The sequence below is a fragment of the Myotis daubentonii genome, chromosome 9 (genome assembly GCF_963259705.1).
Source record: "Myotis daubentonii chromosome 9, mMyoDau2.1, whole genome shotgun sequence".
NCBI lineage: Eukaryota > Metazoa > Chordata > Mammalia > Chiroptera > Vespertilionidae > Myotis > Myotis daubentonii.
Genome location: NC_081848.1, coordinates 5093889 through 5102206, shown reverse-complemented (window position 1 = coordinate 5102206; position 8318 = coordinate 5093889). Strand labels below are relative to the sequence as shown.

General features: G+C 45.6%; 1 pseudogene; it reads left to right on the top strand.

Moving 5' to 3' along the window:
- Positions 1 to 4249: 4249 nt before the first annotated feature.
- LOC132241992 (methyltransferase-like protein 25B) lies at positions 4250 to 5776 on the top strand (annotated as a pseudogene).
- The last annotated feature ends 2542 nt before the right edge of the window (positions 5777 to 8318 follow it).

Here is an 8318-nt window from a genome sequence, read left to right as displayed (position 1 = left end):
GAAATAAATCAAATAAGACCCAATAACTGGAGAGACATACCATGTTCATAGACTAGAAGACTCAACATAATAAAGATACCAATTCTCCACAAACTGATCTATAGGCTTAATGCAATTCCTTTCAAAATCCCAACTTAAAAGCAGTGTGTGTGTGTGTGTGTGTGAGAGAGAGAGAGAGAGAGAGAGAGAGAGAGAGAGAGAGAGAGAGAGAACAGATTAATTTGAGGGTGGACACTGAGAAGCTCTAAGAGCATCTGTTAGAAAGCTGGATATTCAGCCCTAACTTGTTTGGCTCAGTGGATAGAGTGTAGGCCTGTGGACTGAAGGGTCCCAAGTTCAATTCCGGTCAAGGGCACATGCCTGATTGCGGGCTCGATCCCCAGTAGGTGACATGCAGGAGGCAGCAGATCAATGATTCTCTCTCATCATTAATGTTTCTATCTCTCTCTCCCTCTCCCATCCTCTCTGAAATCAATATAGAAAATAAAAAGCTGGAAATTCAATAGTATAGCTCCAGTCTGAGTCCAAAGACAAGAGAAGACTGATGTCCCAACTCAAAGACCCTACAGCAGAGAGAAAAACAATTCTCCCTCACTCAGCCTTTTTGTTCTAGTCAGTCCTTAAATGGATGGGATAAAGCCAATCTGCTTTACTCAGTCTAGGGATTCAAATGTTAATCTCATCCAAAACACCCACAATATAGACACACCCAGAATAATGTTTAATCAAATATCTGGGCACCCTGTGGCCCAGTCAAGGTGACACATAAAATTAATCATCACAGTAAAGCTTATTCTAAACTGTGTACAGAAAGGCAGAGCTTGAATAGCTAAAACAATTTTGACAAAGATGAATCAAGTGGGAGAAATCAGTCTGCGTGATATTGAAGCTTACTAGTAATCAGGACAAAGTGGTATTGGCAGAAGGATAAACACACAGATCAATGGAACGTAATAGATAACCCAGAAATAGACTGACACAAATATATTCAACTGGTTAACAAAGAAGCAAAAGCAATTCAGTGGAGGAAGTATAACCTTCTCACCAAACAATGCAGGAGTAATTGGACATCCATAAGCAAAAAGTGAACCTTGAACTAAACTTCACACTTTAGACAATAATGAACCCAAAATGGATTTACAGTGTAAAACTAGAACACTTCTAGTAAAAAATAAAAGTAGGAGAAAATCACCTGGTTCTGGGACTAGGTTAAAGACTTCTTAGATTTTATATCAGAAGCACAGTCCATAAAAGGGAAATTTGATAAATTGGACTTCCCAAATATGAAAACATTTTCTCTGTGGAAGTCCATGTGACGATCATGAAAAGACAAGCTACAGACTGAGGAATATTTATAAACCACATATCCAACAAATGACAAGTAAAGAATTCCCAAAACAGAAATTACACACGTGCGCACACATACACACATGCAGGATTAGAAAGTGGGCAAATAACATGAACAAACATTCACCAAAGAGGCCAACAGATGGTAAATCATCACATGAAAACATGTTCAGAATTATTAACCGTCACAGAAATGCAAATTAGAAGCACAATCAGGTATCACTGTGCACCACTCATAATGACTAAAATAAAAACAGGAGCAACACAAGTGCTGGCAACAATGTGGATCCCTCATAGGCTGCTGGTGAGAATGTAACCATCTCCTGAGACTAAACATGCATACAACCCTGAAATTCTACTCTTTGGCATTTAATCCAGAGAAATGAAAATTTATGTTCACACAAAAACATGTGCATGAATGGTCATAGCAGCTTTTATTGTCATAGCCAAACACTGGGATCGGTTCAGCTGTCCTTGAATAGATGGGTGGTTAAACAAACTTGGTGCACACATATCATGAAACAGTGCCCAGCAATGAACCATGAATACACGCAACAGCTTGGGTAAATCTCCAGGAAATTATACAAAGAGAAAAAAGTCAATCCCAAAATATTTACATATATATAATTCATTTATATAACATGTTTTCAGTGACAGCTTAGTGGTTGCAGGGATAGGGGATGCTGGGGGAGGGAGAATGGAGATAGATGTGGTTACAGAAGGGCAACAAGGTGCTAGAACTCTTCAGCATCTTGACTGTGGTCATGGATACACAAACCTGCACACATGATGAATTTGTAAATAACTAAACATTTGTAAAGAACTCACATCAATGTTTCTCTCTCTCTCTCTATCTCTCTCTCTCTCTCTCTCTCTCTCTCTCTCTCTCTCTCTCTCTCCCTCCCCCCCATACACAAAGAGCGAACTGCATGCTCTCACACATGCATGCACACACAGAGACACAAATAAGTATGAGTAAAACTAAAGAAATCTGAATAAGGAGTAAGATTGGTGGATTGCATTGATGTCAATATGTTGGTTGTGATAGTATAAGATAGTTTTGCAAAATGTTACCAATAGGGGAAACTGGTTAAAGTGTATATAGGATATCTCCATATTATCCTATATAATAAAAGCCTAATATGCAAATTGACCAAACAGCAGAACGACTGGCAGTACGACTGGTTGCTATGACGCACACTGACCATCAGGGGCAGACACTCAATGCAGAAGCTACCGCCAGCCTGATCACCCCACCGGTCACCCTGCAGAGGGAGGCAACCAGCTGCAGCGGCAGCAGGAAGGGGAGCCGGCAAGCGAGTGGCACCAGGCCAGCCAAGGCGGGTGCCAGCGGGGACCCCCTGATCGCCTCGCCGTTCACCCCACAGATTGGCCCTGATCGCTGGCCAGGCTTGGGACCCTACCCATGCATGAATTTCATGCACTGAGACACTAGTTCCTTATAACACATGTGAATCTACAATTATCTCCATAAAATTTCAATTGAAAAAGCAAAATCTACAGCAAATTGAAAAATAAAAAGATCATATGGCATAGATGGATAAGTGCCAACTACATTCATTCTTCCCTTCTTCAATATGATACAACAATTTTTGGCTAAACATCTGGCTTCCTGGAATAAAGACTACATTTCCTAACCTCCCTTGCTGTAGGAGTGGCCTGGAATGAAGTCCCAATCATGGAATGTAAATGGTAATGGCGTGTTCAACTTCCAGGAAATATTCTTAAACCAAGGGGCATGCTCTTCTCCTTTCTCTTCTTCTTTCCTTCTTACCAAATCATGAAGACAAGAGATATAAGTTAGGGATTGTGGCAGGATAAGGTGGAAGGACACTGGGTCCCTAAGAACTTTCCGGGACTGCCATAGCAGCTCTTGTCTGGCTATGTTGAATTAAGAAGAAATAAACTGCTCTGGCTGATGTTTCTCAATGGTTAGAGCATGCACCCACATACTGAAGGGTTGAGGGTTTGATTCCCCATCAAGGGCACGTACCTTGGTTGCAGGTTTGATGCCCTGCCCCAGTTGGTCGTGGCATGTGCAGGGGGCTACTGATCGATGTGTCTCTCTCACATCAATATTTCTCTTTCTCTTTCTCTCCCCCCTCCCCATACCCTTCCTCCCTTCCACTCTCTCTAAAAAAATCAATGGACAAAATATCTTTGGGTGAGGATTAACCCAAAAAAAAGAAGACGAAATAAACTACCATATTTAAGTAACACCAACCCTAGGCTTCTTCAGAACTTTAGTGAAGTAAATTTCTACCTTGTTTGGGACACTGATATTTTGGGTTTTCTTTGACTACCTGACAATACAAACAGAAAAGGTGTTCCATGGAAAAATAAACCACGGTTTTATTTTTAGGCCAGGCCAAAAAGAAAACTATAAGGGACAAAGAAGACCATTATAAACTGTAAAGAACAATAGGTCAGGAAGACCCGAGGACCACGGGATAATGAACATGTGTGTGTTTAATAGCATAAACTCAAAGACTATCAAGCAACAGCTAATATTAGGAGGGGAATAGAGATCCATCAAAAACTATACTTAAGTAATTTCACATACCCTCTCAGAGATTTACATATTAAGAAGACAAAATAAGCAAATAGATCTGAATCATACAATTGATGCCTTGAACTAAGATAGAATAAGGAGTTTACAACCAAAGCATGAGGAGTGTATATATTTTTAGCTCACGTGGGAACATTTTTAAAAAGCCTACTATGGAGCGTCTTGGGCCAGGGCAGAGCGCTTTCTTCTCATCCCGCCTGCAGAGCTGAGGCCTGCGGAGCTGAGCCCAGCCCGCGTCCCGGATCCGCCTGGTGCTGGCCCTGCTTCCCTCCTCCCCACGTTCTCTCTCCAGGCGCCACCGACTGGACCCTGATGCCAGGTGTTTCCGCCCGGAGCCCCTCTCACGAGGAGAGGAGGCAGCTAGCGGTGGATCTCACCCGTGTCCTGTCTCTCTACTGTTCCATCCTGGATGCCTACATCATTGAATTTTTTTGCAATCTGTGGGGCACACTCCCTTGCTCATGGCAGGAAGCAATGAAGGACTGAACCCACCATAGCTGGCCACACAGCTGCTGGGGACGCCTGTGGTCAGGTACAGGTCAGTGTGGCCACTTACCCTGCTGGCCCTGAAGTCCACAGCCTATGCCTTGGCCTTTACCCAGACCCTCTCAGAGTTTCGGGAGAACCCAAGCCAGAGCTGCTGACTGAAAGCTCCATTCTGAAAACATGTCACGCCCAAGAAGCACCATGAGATCTGGAGGCTGGGAAGCTGGTGAAAAAGCTGAGTGACCGCACAGGCTGCACCCAGGTTGTGGATGTAGGCTCAGGCAGGGCCATCTCTCCCGCTTCATGTCTCTGGGGCTAGAGCTGAAGGTGAAGAGCATTGAAGGGGATCAGAGACTGGTGGAGAGCCCCCAGCACCTGGGCCAGGAGCTCCTGCAAGCTCTGGAAAAAGAGGAGAAGAGGAACCCGCAGGTGGTGCAATTCACTCTCACCTCTCCCCACACCATGTGGTTCAGTGGGTACACCCCAGAACCCTGTGTGAGGAGGTTCTGTTTCCGCTGGAGACCTCACCTCAGGGTGAGGCCCGCTTGCTGCTGACAGGCCTCCATGCCTGTGGAGACCTGAGTGTCACCTTGCTGAGGCATTTCTCCTCCTGCCCTGAGGTGGTGGCCCTGGCCTCAGTGGGCTGCTGCTACATGAAGTTGAGTGACCCTGGCGGCTACCCACTGAGTCAGTGAGTGGCTGCGCTGCCTGGCTATGAACTGTCCTACAGGCTGCGGATGGGGGCCTGCCATGCCCTGGAGGAATATGCCGAGAGGCTACAGAAAGCAGGCCCTGGCCTCCGAACCCACTGCTGCCGGGCAGCACCAGAGACGGTCATCCGGTATGTCCAGCCAAGCTCTGTCAGCCAGACGTGCAAGGGATCCCCAGGGTCCATGAGCTCAAAACTGAAGAATATGTGCAGTGGGGGCTACAGCAGGTGGGGCTGGATCCCCAGCTGCCACTGAATCTGGCTGCTCTTCAGGCCCACCAGGCCCAGGGGAACCGCGTGGTAGCTTTCTCCAGCCTGGCCCTATTGCTGGCCCCACTGGTGGAGACACTGATTCTACCGACCGGCTGCTGGACCTTCAGGAGCAGGGCTTCCATTCTGAGCTCCTGCCCATCTTCAGCCCTGAACTTCCTCCCAGAAACCTGGGTTTGGTGGCCACCAAAAGGCCCTTGGGTCAGGCCTTCTCTGTTCTGGAGACTGAAGACGCTGGTGCACTCTGAGGAAAGGCACACCTTGGACCCCGTCTGAAACCACCAGGTGGAAGAGTCTGTGCTCCTCACCCAGAGAAGCAGCATCCTGCATCCTCCCTGGAATCATGGTGTCCCACAGACCTTCAGCTTCGTACTCTTTCTCTCCCTCCATGTGTTATGTAATACTAGAGGCCCAGTGCATGAGATTTGAGCACTTGGGGAGAGGGGTCCTCAGCCTGGCCTGTGCCCTCTCGCAGTCCTGGAGCCCTCGGGGGATGTCAGACTGACGGCTTAGCACTGCTGCTGAGGCGGGAGAGGCTCCACCACCACTGCTGCGCTCACCAGCCGTGAGCTGTGAGGCCGGTTCTGGCTGAGTGGTGCTGCCAGCGCACTGACCACCAGGGGACAGCTCCTGTGTTGAGTGTCTGCCCGCTGGTAATCAGTGCATGTCATAGCAACCAGTCGTTCCCCTGTTCAGTCAATTTGCATATTACTCTTATTATATAGGACTAGAGGCCCGGTGCACAAAAATTTGTGCACTTGGGGGGTCCCTCAGCCCAGCCTACACCCTCTTGCAGTCTGGTGCACTTGCCAGTGGGGACCAGGCTTAAGCTGCAGTCGGACAACCTTAGCGCTGCTGAGGAGGCAGGAGAGGCTCCCACCACCGCCACTGTACTGGCAGCAATCAGCCTGGCTTGTAGCTGAGCAGAGCTCCCCCTGTGGGAGCGCACTGACCACCAGGGGGCAGCTCCTGCATTGAGCGTCTGCCCCCTGGTAGTCAGTGTGTGTCATAGTGACCAGTCATTCCCAGTCGTTCTGCTGTTAGGGTCAGTTTGCATATTACCCTCTTATTATATAGGATAGAGGCCTGGTGCATGGGTGGGGGCTGGCTGGCTTGCCCTGAAGGGTGTCCCAGATCAGGGTGGGGGTCCCACTGGGGTGCCTGGCCAGCCTGAGTGAGGGGCTGATGGCTATTTGCAGTGGGGACCCTCACCCCATGGAGGTTTGGCCAGCTTGGGTGACGGGCTGATTGCTGTTTTCAGGCTGGCCACACCCCCTGTGGGGTGGGGGGTCCACTGGGGTGCCTGGCCAGTCTGGGTGAGGGGCCGAGGGCTGTTTTCAGGCTGGCCAAGCCCCCCAGCGACAGAAGCTCCTAGCCTCTCCTTTTTTTCTTTTTTCTTTTTATTCTGGGATTTATTTACCTTCTATAATCGAAGGTAAATAAATAAACTTTGTAGCCTTGAGAGGAGCTCAGAGCCGGCCAGGGCGGGCAGGAGGGAAGCTTCCTGCTCGCTCCAGCTCTGTGGCCATAGCTGGCTGAAGCAGGCATCTGGGGTTTATTTATCTTCTATAATTGAAACTTTGTTGCTTTGAGTGGAGCTCAGAGCTGCTGCGGCAGGCGGGAAGCTTGGCTTCCTCCATCATTGGGGCAACTAAGTCTCCTGCTTGCTCCAGCAACGTGGCTGCCGGCCGCCATCTTGGTTGAGTTAATTTGCATACAGTCACTCTGATTGGATGGTGGGCGTGGCTTAAGGCATAGCAAAGGTATGGTCAATTTGCATGTTTGTCTTTTATTAGTGTAGATTATGTAAAAGCTTATTTTAATTTATTAAAATCTTTCTAAAAAGCCTACTATGAACTAGGCTACAAAGGGTGATGATTCAACCATGTCCAAATACTGTAAGCAAAATAGAAATTGATAACAAAAAAAAACAGGTTTTTATTCATCTCAAATGTATATAAATTGAAAATCCAAGCTATTTAATAACACTTGTATTAAAGAGGAAACCATAGGGAAAATTACAAATTCCTTAGAACTAAATGACAATAAAAACACTACATGTCAAAATTTATAACACACGTGTGAAGTAAGACTTACAGAAAATTAGTGGCTTTAACTATATTTATCAGAAAACAAAGACAGAAAAAAATGAGCTAAGTATTTGATTCAGAATTTGGGAAAAAAAGTTACAGAAGAAACCCAAAGAAGAAAATAATAAAAGAAAAAAAGGGGTAGAAATCAATAAAATCAATAAAAATGCATCAAATTAAAATATCAACCTTATTGCAACTCCTCATGTATTAACTGATTTAGCTATTGCTCATCAATGGCTCCTAAAACCAATAAAGGAGAGTCAACCAGGCATTTGCATTATGTTCCTCTTGAAGTAAGACCATAACCCACTTACAAGGTGGTCATGTGCAAAATGTGTATGTACATCCATCAATATAGATAGACGGGCAAAAGACTATACTTTCAGGGATCATTTCTATAGTTCGTTAGATAGACGGGCAAATGCAAATAGGTATAGATACATAGACTGAATTCAATCCCCTTCTAGATCTAAATGCAAATTTGCAGAGAATTTAATGAAACTCTATCATCTTCAAATTCAATTAAAGTTCAATCAGAATTCTATCAGACTTTTTTAGAAAGTTCACAAATTGTTTCCAAAATTAATACATGCAAAAATGAATATTCAAGGTCCGCAAATAGCTAAATCAATTTTTAAAAAGAACAAAGAATGGTGATTTGCTATATTTGATATTAGGACATACAACAGAGCTACATAATTTTATAAAGTTTGGTTCTGACTCAAGAACAGACATTCAAATCCAGTGGAACAGAAGAGAAAATACATAAACAGACATGTGTATAGGAACTGGATACATTATAAAGGTGGCACCACAAATTAGT